Genomic DNA, 14,812 nt, shown 5'->3' with positions numbered 1-14,812 from the left:
TTATGGGTGTGTTTGTAAAGGGAAAGGGGTTCATGTCAGTGGTGTCTCCATCATGTTATGGGTGTGTTTGTAAAGGGAAAGGGGTTCATGTCAGTGGAGTCTCCATCATGTTATGGGTGTGTTTGTAAAGGGAAAGGGGTTCATGTCAGTGGTGTCTCCATCATGTTATGGGTGTGTTTGTAAAGGGAAAGGGGTTCATGTCAGTGGAGTCTCCATCATGTTATGGGTGTGTTTGTAAAGGGAAAGGGGTTCATGTCAGTGGTGTCTCCATCATGTTATGGGTGTGTTTGTAAAGGGAAAGGGGTTCATGTCAGTGGAGTCTCCATCATGTTATGGGTGTGTTTGTAAAGGGAAAGGGGTTCATGTCAGTGGTGTCTCCATCATGTTATGGGTGTGTTTGTAAAGGGAAAGGGGTTCATGTCAGTGGAGTCTCCATCATGTTATGGGTGTGTTTGTAAAGGGAAAGGGGTTCATGTCAGTGGTGTCTCCATCATGTTATGGGTGTGTTTGTAAAGGGAAAGGGGTTCATGTCAGTGGTGTCTCCATCATGTTATGGGTGTGTTTGTAAAGGGAAAGGGGTTCATGTCAGTGGAGTCTCCATCATGTTATGGGTGTGTTTGTAAAGGGAAAGGGGTTCATGTCAGTGGTGTCTCCATCATGTTATGGGTGTGTTTGTAAAGGGAAAGGGGTTCATGTCAGTGGAGTCTCCATCATGTTATGGGTGTGTTTGTAAAGGGAAAGGGGTTCATGTCAGTGGTGTCTCCATCATGTTATGGGTGTGTTTGTAAAGGGAAAGGGGTTCATGTCAGTGGTGTCTCCATCATGTTATGGGTGTGTTTGTAAAGGGAAAGGGGTTCATGTCAGTGGTGTCTCCATCATGTTATGGGTGTGTTTGTAAAGGGAAAGGGGTTCATGTCAGTGGTGTCTCCATCATGTTATGGGTGTGTTTGTAAAGGGAAAGGGGTTCATGTCAGTGGAGTCTCCATCATGTTATGGGTGTGTTTGTAAAGGGAAAGGGGTTCATGTCAGTGGTGTCTCCATCATGTTATGGGTGTGTTTGTAAAGGGAAAGGGGTTCATGTCAGTGGTGTCTCCATCATGTTATGGGTGTGTTTGTAAAGGGAAAGGGGTTCATGTCAGTGGTGTCTCCATCATGTTATGGGTGTGTTTGTAAAGGGAAAGGGGTTCATGTCAGTGGTGTCTCCATCATGTTATGGGTGTGTTTGTAAAGGGAAAGGGGTTCATGTCAGTGGAGTCTCCATCATGTTATGGGTGTGTTTGTAAAGGGAAAGGGGTTCATGTCAGTGGTGTCTCCATCATGTTATGGGTGTGTTTGTAAAGGGAAAGGGGTTCATGTCAGTGGAGTCTCCATCATGTTATGGGTGTGTTTGTAAAGGGAAAGGGGTTCATGTCAGTGGTGTCTCCATCATGTTATGGGTGTGTTTGTAAAGGGAAAGGGGTTCATGTCAGTGGAGTCTCCATCATGTTATGGGTGTGTTTGTAAAGGGAAAGGGGTTCATGTCAGTGGTGTCTCCATCATGTTATGGGTGTGTTTGTAAAGGGAAAGGGGTTCATGTCAGTGGAGTCTCCATCATGTTATGGGTGTGTTTGTAAAGGGAAAGGGGTTCATGTCAGTGGTGTCTCCATCATGTTATGGGTGTGTTTGTAAAGGGAAAGGGGTTCATGTCAGTGGTGTCTCCATCATGTTATGGGTGTGTTTGTAAAGGGAAAGGGGTTCATGTCAGTGGAGTCTCCATCATGTTATGGGTGTGTTTGTAAAGGGAAAGGGGTTCATGTCAGTGGTGTCTCCATCATGTTATGGGTGTGTTTGTAAAGGGAAAGGGGTTCATGTCAGTGGTGTCTCCATCATGTTATGGGTGTGTTTGTAAAGGGAAAGGGGTTCATGTCAGTGGTGTCTCCATCATGTTATGGGTGTGTTTGTAAAGGGAAAGGGGTTCATGTCAGTGGAGTCTCCATCATGTTATGGGTGTGTTTGTAAAGGGAAAGGGGTTCATGTCAGTGGTGTCTCCATCATGTTATGGGTGTGTTTGTAAAGGGAAAGGGGTTCATGTCAGTGGTGTCTCCATCATGTTATGGGTGTGTTTGTAAAGGGAAAGGGGTTCATGTCAGTGGTGTCTCCATCATGTTATGGGTGTGTTTGTAAAGGGAAAGGGGTTCATGTCAGTGGTGTCTCCATCATGTTATGGGTGTGTTTGTAAAGGGAAAGGGGTTCATGTCAGTGGTGTCTCCATCATGTTATGGGTGTGTTTGTAAAGGGAAAGGGGTTCATGTCAGTGGTGTCTCCATCATGTTATGGGTGTGTTTGTAAAGGGAAAGGGGTTCATGTCAGTGGAGTCTCCATCATGTTATGGGTGTGTTTGTAAAGGGAAAGGGGTTCATGTCAGTGGTGTCTCCATCATGTTATGGGTGTGTTTGTAAAGGGAAAGGGGTTCATGTCAGTGGAGTCTCCATCATGTTATGGGTGTGTTTGTAAAGGGAAAGGGGTTCATGTCAGTGGTGTCTCCATCATGTTATGGGTGTGTTTGTAAAGGGAAAGGGGTTCATGTCAGTGGAGTCTCCATCATGTTATGGGTGTGTTTGTAAAGGGAAAGGGGTTCATGTCAGTGGTGTCTCCATCATGTTATGGGTGTGTTTGTAAAGGGAAAGGGGTTCATGTCAGTGGTGTCTCCATCATGTTATGGGTGTGTTTGTAAAGGGAAAGGGGTTCATGTCAGTGGAGTCTCCATCATGTTATGGGTGTGTTTGTAAAGGGAAAGGGGTTCATGTCAGTGGTGTCTCCATCATGTTATGGGTGTGTTTGTAAAGGGAAAGGGGTTCATGTCAGTGGTGTCTCCATCATGTTATGGGTGTGTTTGTAAAGGGAAAGGGGTTCATGTCAGTGGAGTCTCCATCATGTTATGGGTGTGTTTGTAAAGGGAAAGGGGTTCATGTCAGTGGTGTCTCCATCATGTTATGGGTGTGCTTGTAAAGGGAAAGGGGTTCATGTCAGTGGTGTCTCCATCATGTTATGGGTGTGTTTGTAAAGGGAAAGGGGTTCATGTCAGTGGAGTCTCCATCATGTTATGGGTGTGTTTGTAAAGGGAAAGGGGTTCATGTCAGTGGTGTCTCCATCATGTTATGGGTGTGTTTGTAAAGGGAAAGGGGTTCATGTCAGTGGAGTCTCCATCATGTTATGGGTGTGTTTGTAAAGGGAAAGGGGTTCATGTCAGTGGAGTCTCCATCATGTTATGGGTGTGTTTGTAAAGGGAAAGGGGTTCATGTCAGTGGTGTCTCCATCATGTTATGGGTGTGTTTGTAAAGGGAAAGGGGTTCATGTCAGTGGTGTCTCCATCATGTTATGGGTGTGTTTGTAAAGGGAAAGGGGTTCATGTCAGTGGAGTCTCCATCATGTTATGGGTGTGTTTGTAAAGGGAAAGGGGTTCATGTCAGTGGAGTCTCCATCATGTTATGGGTGTGTTTGTAAAGGGAAAGGGGTTCATGTCAGTGGTGTCTCCATCATGTTATGGGTGTGTTTGTAAAGGGAAAGGGGTTCATGTCAGTGGAGTCTCCATCATGTTATGGGTGTGTTTGTAAAGGGAAAGGGGTTCATGTCAGTGGAGTCTCCATCATGTTATGGGTGTGTTTGTAAAGGGAAAGGGGTTCATGTCAGTGGTGTCTCCATCATGTTATGGGTGTGTTTGTAAAGGGAAAGGGGTTCATGTCAGTGGTGTCTCCATCATGTTATGGGTGTGTTTGTAAAGGGAAAGGGGTTCATGTCAGTGGTGTCTCCATCATGTTATGGGTGTGTTTGTAAAGGGAAAGGGGTTCATGTCAGTGGAGTCTCCATCATGTTATGGGTGTGTTTGTAAAGGGAAAGGGGTTCATGTCAGTGGTGTCTCCATCATGTTATGGGTGTGTTTGTAAAGGGAAAGGGGTTCATGTCAGTGGAGTCTCCATCATGTTATGGGTGTGTTTGTAAAGGGAAAGGGGTTCATGTCAGTGGAGTCTCCATCATGTTATGGGTGTGTTTGTAAAGGGAAAGGGGTTCATGTCAGTGGTGTCTCCATCATGTTATGGGTGTGTTTGTAAAGGGAAAGGGGTTCATGTCAGTGGAGTCTCCATCATGTTATGGGTGTGTTTGTAAAGGGAAAGGGGTTCATGTCAGTGGTGTCTCCATCATGTTATGGGTGTGTTTGTAAAGGGAAAGGGGTTCATGTCAGTGGTGTCTCCATCATGTTATGGGTGTGTTTGTAAAGGGAAAGGGGTTCATGTCAGTGGAGTCTCCATCATGTTATGGGTGTGCTTGTAAAGGGAAAGGGGTTCATGTCAGTGGTGTCTCCATCATGTTATGGGTGTGTTTGTAAAGGGAAAGGGGTTCATGTCAGTGGAGTCTCCATCATGTTATGGGTGTGTTTGTAAAGGGAAAGGGGTTCATGTCAGTGGAGTCTCCATCATGTTATGGGTGTGTTTGTAAAGGGAAAGGGGTTCATGTCAGTGGAGTCTCCATCATGTTATGGGTGTGTTTGTAAAGGGAAAGGGGTTCATGTCAGTGGAGTCTCCATCATGTTATGGGTGTGTTTGTAAAGGGAAAGGGGTTCATGTCAGTGGAGTCTCCATCATGTTATGGGTGTGTTTGTAAAGGGAAAGGGGTTCATGTCAGTGGTGTCTCCATCATGTTATGGGTGTGTTTGTAAAGGGAAAGGGGTTTATGTCAGTGGTGTCTCCATCATGTTATGGGTGTGTTTGTAAAGGGAAAGGGGTTCATGTCAGTGGAGTCTCCATCATGTTATGGGTGTGTTTGTAAAGGGAAAGGGGTTCATGTCAGTGGAGTCTCCATCATGTTATGGGTGTGTTTGTAAAGGGAAAGGGGTTCATGTCAGTGGTGTCTCCATCATGTTATGGGTGTGTTTGTAAAGGGAAAGGGGTTCATGTCAGTGTGTTTAGACAGACAGAACCTCACCTAGAGAGATGTACATGTCAGTGGTGTCTCCATCATGTTATGGGTGTGTTTGTAAAGGGAAAGGGGTTCATGTCAGTGGTGTCTCCATCATGTTATGGGTGTGCTTGTAAAGGGAAAGGGGTTCATGTCAGTGGTGTCTCCATCATGTTATGGGTGTGTTTGTAAAGGGAAAGGGGTTCATGTCAGTGGTGTCTCCATCATGTTATGGGTGTGTTTGTAAAGGGAAAGGGGTTCATGTCAGTGGTGTCTCCATCATGTTATGGGTGTGCTTGTAAAGGGAAAGGGGTTCATGTCAGTGGTGTCTCCATCATGTTATGGGTGTGCTTGTAAAGGGAAAGGGGTTCATGTCAGTGGTGTCTCCATCATGTTATGGGTGTGTTTGTAAAGGGAAAGGGGTTCATGTCAGTGGTGTCTCCATCATGTTATGGGTGTGTTTGTAAAGGGAAAGGGGTTCATGTCAGTGGAGTCTCCATCATGTTATGGGTGTGTTTGTAAAGGGAAAGGGGTTCATGTCAGTGGTGTCTCCATCATGTTATGGGTGTGTTTGTAAAGGGAAAGGGGTTCATGTCAGTGGAGTCTCCATCATGTTATGGGTGTGTTTGTAAAGGGAAAGGGGTTCATGTCAGTGGAGTCTCCATCATGTTATGGGTGTGTTTGTAAAGGGAAAGGGGTTCATGTCAGTGGTGTCTCCATCATGTTATGGGTGTGTTTGTAAAGGGAAAGGGGTTCATGTCAGTGGTGTCTCCATCATGTTATGGGTGTGTTTGTAAAGGGAAAGGGGTTCATGTCAGTGGTGTCTCCATCATGTTATGGGTGTGTTTGTAAAGGGAAAGGGGTTCATGTCAGTGGAGTCTCCATCATGTTATGGGTGTGTTTGTAAAGGGAAAGGGGTTCATGTCAGTGGTGTCTCCATCATGTTATGGGTGTGTTTGTAAAGGGAAAGGGGTTCATGTCAGTGGAGTCTCCATCATGTTATGGGTGTGTTTGTAAAGGGAAAGGGGTTCATGTCAGTGGAGTCTCCATCATGTTATGGGTGTGTTTGTAAAGGGAAAGGGGTTCATGTCAGTGGTGTCTCCATCATGTTATGGGTGTGTTTGTAAAGGGAAAGGGGTTCATGTCAGTGGAGTCTCCATCATGTTATGGGTGTGTTTGTAAAGGGAAAGGGGTTCATGTCAGTGGTGTCTCCATCATGTTATGGGTGTGTTTGTAAAGGGAAAGGGGTTCATGTCAGTGGTGTCTCCATCATGTTATGGGTGTGTTTGTAAAGGGAAAGGGGTTCATGTCAGTGGAGTCTCCATCATGTTATGGGTGTGCTTGTAAAGGGAAAGGGGTTCATGTCAGTGGTGTCTCCATCATGTTATGGGTGTGTTTGTAAAGGGAAAGGGGTTCATGTCAGTGGAGTCTCCATCATGTTATGGGTGTGTTTGTAAAGGGAAAGGGGTTCATGTCAGTGGAGTCTCCATCATGTTATGGGTGTGTTTGTAAAGGGAAAGGGGTTCATGTCAGTGGAGTCTCCATCATGTTATGGGTGTGTTTGTAAAGGGAAAGGGGTTCATGTCAGTGGAGTCTCCATCATGTTATGGGTGTGTTTGTAAAGGGAAAGGGGTTCATGTCAGTGGAGTCTCCATCATGTTATGGGTGTGTTTGTAAAGGGAAAGGGGTTCATGTCAGTGGTGTCTCCATCATGTTATGGGTGTGTTTGTAAAGGGAAAGGGGTTCATGTCAGTGGTGTCTCCATCATGTTATGGGTGTGTTTGTAAAGGGAAAGGGGTTCATGTCAGTGGAGTCTCCATCATGTTATGGGTGTGTTTGTAAAGGGAAAGGGGTTCATGTCAGTGGAGTCTCCATCATGTTATGGGTGTGTTTGTAAAGGGAAAGGGGTTCATGTCAGTGGTGTCTCCATCATGTTATGGGTGTGTTTGTAAAGGGAAAGGGGTTCATGTCAGTGTGTTTAGACAGACAGAACCTCACCTAGAGAGATGTACATGTCAGTGGTGTCTCCATCATGTTATGGGTGTGTTTGTAAAGGGAAAGGGGTTCATGTCAGTGGTGTCTCCATCATGTTATGGGTGTGCTTGTAAAGGGAAAGGGGTTCATGTCAGTGGTGTCTCCATCATGTTATGGGTGTGTTTGTAAAGGGAAAGGGGTTCATGTCAGTGGTGTCTCCATCATGTTATGGGTGTGTTTGTAAAGGGAAAGGGGTTCATGTCAGTGGTGTCTCCATCATGTTATGGGTGTGCTTGTAAAGGGAAAGGGGTTCATGTCAGTGGTGTCTCCATCATGTTATGGGTGTGCTTGTAAAGGGAAAGGGGTTCATGTCAGTGGTGTCTCCATCATGTTATGGGTGTGTTTGTAAAGGGAAAGGGGTTCATGTCAGTGGTGTCTCCATCATGTTATGGGTGTGTTTGTAAAGGGAAAGGGGTTCATGTCAGTGGTGTCTCCATCATGTTATGGGTGTGCTTGTAAAGGGAAAGGGGTTCATGTCAGTGGTGTCTCCATCATGTTATGGGTGTGCTTGTAAAGGGAAAGGGGTTCATGTCAGTGGTGTCTCCATCATGTTATGGGTGTGTTTGTAAAGGGAAAGGGGTTCATGTCAGTGGTGTCTCCATCATGTTATGGGTGTGTTTGTAAAGGGAAAGGGGTTCATGTCAGTGGTGTCTCCATCATGTTATGGGTGTGTTTGTAAAGGGAAAGGGGTTCATGTCAGTGGTGTCTCCATCATGTTATGGGTGTGTTTGTAAAGGGAAAGGGGTTCATGTCAGTGGTGTCTCCATCATGTTATGGGTGTGTTTGTAAAGGGAAAGGGGTTCATGTCAGTGGTGTCTCCATCATGTTATGGGTGTGTTTGTAAAGGGAAAGGGGTTCATGTCAGTGGTGTCTCCATCATGTTATGGGTGTGCTTGTAAAGGGAAAGGGGTTCATGTCAGTGTGTTTAGACAGACAGAACCTCACCTAGAGAGATGTACATGTCAGTGGAGTCTCCATCATGTTATGGGTGTGTTTGTAAAGGGAAAGGGGTTCATGTCAGTGTGTTTAGATAGACAGAACCTCACCTAGAGAGATGTACATGTCAGTGGTGTCTCCATCATGTTATGGGTGTGTTTGTAAAGGGAAAGGGGTTCATGTCAGTGGTGTCTCCATCATGTTATGGGTGTGCTTGTAAAGGGAAAGGGGTTCATGTCAGTGTGTTTAGACAGACAGAACCTCACCTAGAGAGATGTACATGTCAGTGGTGTCTCCATCATGTTATGGGTGTGTTTAGACAGAGAGAACCTCACCCAGAGAGCAGTACATGTCAGTGTGTTTAGACAGACAGAACCTCACCTAGAGAGCTGTACATGTCAGTGTGGTTAGACAGACAGAACCTCACCTAGAGAGCTGTACATGTCAGTGTGGGAGACAGACAACCTCACCCAGAGAGCAGTACATGTCAGTGTGGTTAGACAGAACCTCACCCAGAGAGATGTACATGTCAGTGTGGTTAGACAGAGAGAACCTCACCCAGAGAGATGTACATGTCAGTGGTGTTAGAGAGACAGAACCTCACCCAGAGAGATGTACATGTCAGTGTGTTAGACAGAACCCCACCCAGAGAGCTGTACATGTCAATGGTGTTAGTTAGACAGACAGAACCTCACCCAGAGAGCTGTACATGTCAATGGTGTTAGACAGACAGAACCTCACCCAGAGAGCTGTACATGTCAGTGTGTTAGACAGACAGAACCTCACCCAGAGAGATGTACATGTCAGTGTGTTAGACAGACAGAACATCACCCAGAGAGATGTACATGTCAGTGTGTTAGACAGACAGAACCTCACCCAGAGAGCTGTACATGTCAGTGTGTTAGACAGACAGAACCTCACCCAGAGAGATGTACATGTCAGTGTGTTAGACAGACCGAACCTCACCCAGAGAGATGTACATGTCAGTGTGTTAGACAGACAGAACCTCACCCAGAGAGCTGTACATGTCAGTACTAGCTACAAAACGACAAAACTACAAAACTAGCCACTATAGAATATTGTGTTGTAGAACAGCTGGGCTGACTGAAGACCGCGGGAATTCAACTCGCAATAGTTGATATAGTTTCCACGCACAGGTTGCTGGTATTGGGGAGGACGGGCTCATGGTAATGGCTGGAATGGAATCAATGGAATGGAATCTAACATATTAAACACGTTTTCCACGCGTTTGATACCTGTACATTTACTCCATTCCAGCCATTATTACGGGCCGTCCTCCCATCAGCAGCCTCCACTATAAACATGTATTTCCACGCGTTTGATACCTGTACATTTACTCCATTCCAGCCATTATTACGGGCCGTCCTCCCCTCAGCAGCCTCCACTATAAACATGTATTTACATGCGTTTGATACCTGTACATTTACTCCATTCCAGCCATTATTACGGGCCGTCCTCCCCTCAGCAGCCTCCACTATAAACATGTATTTACATGCGTTTGATACCTGTACATTTACTCCATTCCAGCCATTATTACGGGCCGTCCTCCCCTCAGCAGCCTCCACTATAAACATGTATTTACATGCGTTTGATACCATTCCATTTACTCCATTCCAGCCATTATTACAGGCCGTCCTCCCCTCAGCAGCCTCCACTATAAACATGTATTTACATGACGTTTTGTAACGTTGAAACTAAGTTGCAAGCTACTTTCATAGAAAGTCATTGTAGAATGAGTGTTATGAAACACATTCCAGACACTGGCTATCTTGCCATAACTGATTTAACAGAAATATCAGCTAGCTATGACAGCCAGTTGCAGCTATCACCAAGCCATGCTAGCTAGCTGCTGTCAGCTTGGCTAAACACAAGGTCAGCGCAGGCTTAAGCCTGGTTTTCAAAAACTGTGGGCAGCAATCTGCTTTCTCCCAACAGGTCTCAGTCGTTAGCTTTACCCACGACTGCCTGATGTGAACTACAATACTGACTCTGTGTTTTAACGTTAAGAAACAACAATAATCAACAATTATCATCACTTGCATTTCATCAGCGAGAAAGAATTCTTAAAATAAAAAAATTACAGTAGCAGTTTAGCAGAGATTGATTCAGCTATGTGCGCCTCCATCTGACAAAACTACTCTTCCTGAGTTATGCTTACACACAGGTGTTCAGAGCATGCTACATAGCACAGGTGGTCACTACTTGTCTTCTGTCTGTTTTCTGTAAACTGCTGTAACATGGAGATGTTTCCGTCTGGGAACACTAACCCTAACCTTATCAAGGTGTGTATCAATGGTCCCCCCCCCCCCCCCCCCCCCTATCTGATATGAAAGATAAGGTCCTTATGCTTCCAAAACCGTACCTCAAGCAATGCATGTTAATGTTCAGACCGAGTGTCAGGTATCTTAACAAAACTCCCCCCTACAGAAGATGCCTTCGTCCAATGATTCTTGTGTAATATAATGGAACTAAAAGTCATGATCAAGGACTAGCTTTAGCCGAAACATAGAATTGAATTAACTGACCATCTTGAGATGGCGAGTCGGTCGGGAGGAGAGAAGTCCTCAAAACTTTGTTCCCTCCATAGCAAAGCTAACTTAGCTTACCTCGCTGTACTCACTACTGCACTTTTCTGTTGTGATTGAATGGCAGACACACCCAAGAAAAACCCACGTCTAACCACACCTCCGAGACTCTCATTTACTGTCAGTTATTGCCGCTAGTAGTACTTATTGAACATTGATGAAAAACAAAGCCAAATCAGCAAAGTGCAATTGCCCTTTAAAAAGGTCAGATTGAATAGATAGAAACTAGTTGTTATAGCAGTATGAGAATTGACCACTAGATGGTGATCTTGGTATGTCATCTGTGGACATGTAACCAGAACAAAGGGGCGTTCAGCAGGATGCAATGTTTAGGAGCGTTCAGATAGAAATGTGCTATGAGGAACAAACATGCCTCTCTGACATGTATAAAAGAAGGAATCATGTCCACTTTATTCATAGCATTTCTATATGCAACTTTCAACTACGTTTCAATACAGAATGTGGCCAGAGGCTCTTTTTCAATTGTCTTAAAAACCACCTTCTCCTTGTCTCCTCGTCTCCATCTGCACTTGTAACAGCACTCTTCTTGCGTTGTGTACAATCAGTCATCGACACGGAACTCCAACATGTAGCACCAGTCATGTAGATTTATTCTGATAGGAAATTGCACGTCATGCAATGCACGTCTCACCATCCAGCTCTGCATTCCCGCACGCTGGTTTGGTGCTTGTTCACTGGGCTAGTTACCAAAATAATACAATTACAATATACAATATAATATCTTTAACAATGTACCTGATAGGAACGGCACAAAATTGCACGTCATGCAATGCACATCTCACCATCCAACTCTGCACTCACGCACTGTACAAAATATATGAACCCCCCCACCAGACACAGTAAGTTGCTAGCTAATACTGGCGGGAATTCTCTACAACAAAATGCACAACAAATATTCCCCAAAAACCGCTGCATCTTATGTGTGATGTTCGAATAACATTTACAAACAATTTGATATAAATTGTACATTTAAATCATCACTTGAGAGTATAAAAATCACTTTTGATGTACAGTGCTTTGCAACCAACAACTTACCACTGGTTTGGTGCTTGTTCACTGGGACGATTCTAACTGTAACATCCCCCTCGTAAGCAAGCTATGCAAACCAGCCAATAAGATGCCATGTTGAGTAGGTGAAGGCAAGACAAACTCAAACCAAAACCCCATTGGTTTAACAATAAAGTGGCAAGGGGAATCACCAATATAACCCAGAAAAAAAACACAGGTGAAAACAGTCTGGTGGAAGGAAGCTCATCATTAGACTGGCTTAACTTTCAGCTGGTCAGTTCTTTCAGATCAGTGAAGGAGAGGACAGATGTTTAGACAACTGAGAAAGAGCCCACGTGTATGAAGTTAGTGTTGTGTTTTATTAAGAAGGTAGTCCTTGATTCTATTAGTTTAAAGTAGATCTTAATCTGCCCTACCTCGCCACCACCACCAATTATTTTCCAGTCAGCTCATTCTTTTCTTTTATACTGTGTATTTTCACTTCCTTGTTTTTTTTCTCCAAGGTCTATTGCCACATTCAAGTCCTATCAGAGTTTAGAGTTATCAGAGGAATGACTTGTCAACTTGGAGTAAGAACTTGGGAACCTTAGCAAACAATTTATAGTGTTAAAAATACGTTTATTTTGATAACTGCAGAAAATACTGCCATCAAATTCATTTCTGTGGTAGCTGATGTCAGAGTTCAGCATGTGGGGAAAGTCAGGGTCCAAAGATGATAACTGAGTTTCCAACGTATGTTAAGGACCTGGAAGTTGTTATGAAAGTTTTTTCTATGTCGGGATCTCGTATTTTGTCACATGCACCGAATACAAATGAAATGCTTACTTACAAGCCAACAATGCAGTTCAAGAAATAGAGTTAAGAAAATATTTACCAAAATAAAGTAAAAAATCTAATATAAAGTAACACAGTAAAATACCAATCAAATCAGATAAAATGTATTTATAAAGCCCTTCGTACATCAGCTGATATCTCAAAGTGCTGTACAGAAACAGAGTCTAAAGCACCAAACAGCAAGCAATGCAGGTGTAAAAGCACGGTGGCTAGGATAAACTCTCTAGAAAGGCCAAAACCTAGGAAGAAACCTAGAGAGGAACCAGGCTATGAGGGGTGGCCAGTCCTCTTCTGGCTGTGCCGGGTGGAGATAATAACAGAACACGGCCAAGATGTTCAAATGTTCATAAATGACCAGCATGGTCAAATAATAATAAACTGGAGCAGCAGCACAGCCATGTGGACTGGGGACAGCAAGGACTCCTCAGACCACGTAATCCTGAGGCATGGTTATTGGGCCAGGTGGACTGGGGACAGCAAGGACTCCTCAGACCACGTAATCCCGAGGCATGGTTATTGGGCCAGGTGGACTGGGGACAGCAAGGACTCCTCAGACCACGTAATCCTGAGGCAAGGTTCTAGGGCTCAGGTCATCCGAGAGAGAGAAAGAAAAAAAGAAAGAGAGAATTAGAGAGAGCATACTTAAATTCACACAGGACACCGGATAGAAGAAATACTCCAGATATAACAGACTGACTCTAGCCCCCCGACACATAAACTACTGCAGCATAAATACTGGAGGCTGAGATAGGAGGGGTCAGGAGACACTGTGCCCCCATCCGACGATACCCCCGGACAGGGCCAAACAGGCAGGATGTAACCCCACCCACTTTGCCAATAACAAGGCTACAGTGCCTTGTAAAAGTATTCATCCCCCTTAGCGTTTTTCCTATTTTGGTGCATTACAACCTGTCATTTAAATAGATTTTTATTTGGATTTCATGCAATAGATATACACAAAATAGTCCAATCTGGTGAAGTGAAAAAAATAAAAAATTACTTGTTTCAAAAAAAAAAAAAAAATTAAAAACAGAAAAGTGGTGCATGAACATGAATTCACCCTCTACTATGAAGCACCTAACTAAGATCTGGTGCAACCAATTACCTTCAGAAGTCACATAATTAGTTAGATTGCACACAGCTGGACTTTATTTAAGTGTCACATGATCTCAGTATATATACACTTGTTCTGAAAGGCCCCAGAGTCTCCAACACCACCAATCAAGGGGCACCACCAAGCAAGCGGCACCATGAAAACCAAGGAGCTCCCCAAACAGGTCAGGGACAAAGTTGTGGAGAAGTACAGATCAGGGTTGGGTAATAAAAACATATCTGAAACTTTGAACATCCCACAGAGCACCACTAAATCCATTATTTAAAAATGGAAAGAATATGGCACCACAACAAACCTGCCAAGCGAGAGCTGCCCACCAAAACTCACGGATCAGGCAAGGAGGGCATTAATCAGAGAGGCAACAAAGACACCAAAGATTACCCTGAAGGAGCTGCAAAGCTCGACAGCGGAGATTGGAGTATCTGTCCATAGGACCACTTTAAGCCGTACATTCCACAGAGCTGGGCTTTAAATCAAATCAAATCAAATTTATTTATATAGCCCTTCGTACATCAGCTGATATCTCAAAGTGCTGTACAGAAACCCAGCCTAAAACCCCAAACAGCAAGCAATGCAGGTGTAGAAGCACGGTGGCTAGGAAAAACTCCCTAGAAAGGCCAAAACCTAGGAAGAAACCTAGAGAGGAACCAGGCTATGTGGGGTGGCCAGTCCTCTTCTGGCTGTGCCGGGTGGAGATTATAACAAAACATGGTCAAGATGTTCAAATGTTCATAAATGACCAGCATGGTCGAATAATAATAAGGCAGAACAGTTGAAACTGGAGCAGCAGCACAGTCAGGTGGACTGGGGACAGCAAGGAGTCATCATGTCAGGTATTCCTGGGGCATGGTCCTAGGGCTCAGGTCCTCCGAGAGAGAGAAAGAAAGAGAATTAGAGAGAGCATATGTGGGATGGCCAGTCCTCTTCTGGAGTTGAAACTGGAGCAGCAGCACAACCAGGTGGACTGGGGACAGCAAGGAGTCATCATGTCAGGTAGTCCTGGGGCATGGTCCTAGGGCTCAGGTCCTCCGAGAGAGAGAAAGAGAGAAGGAGAGAATTAGAGAACGCACACTTAGATTCACACAGGACACCGAATAGGACAGGAGAAGTACTCCAGATATAACAAACTGACCCTAGCCCCCGGACACATAAACTACTGCAGCATAAATACTGGAGGCTGAGACAGGAGGGGTCAGGAGACACTGTGGCCCACTCCGAGGACACCCCCGGACAGGGCCAAACAGGAAGGATATAACCCCACCCACTTTGCCAAAGCACAGCCCCCACACCACTAGAGGGATATCTTCAACCACCAACTTACCATCCT

The sequence above is a fragment of the Oncorhynchus mykiss genome, chromosome 10, assembly GCF_013265735.2.
Source record: "Oncorhynchus mykiss isolate Arlee chromosome 10, USDA_OmykA_1.1, whole genome shotgun sequence".
Taxonomy (NCBI): Eukaryota; Metazoa; Chordata; class Actinopteri; order Salmoniformes; family Salmonidae; genus Oncorhynchus; species Oncorhynchus mykiss.
The sequence above is the reverse complement of the archived record's forward strand: the minus strand, read 5'-3'. Positions refer to the sequence as shown.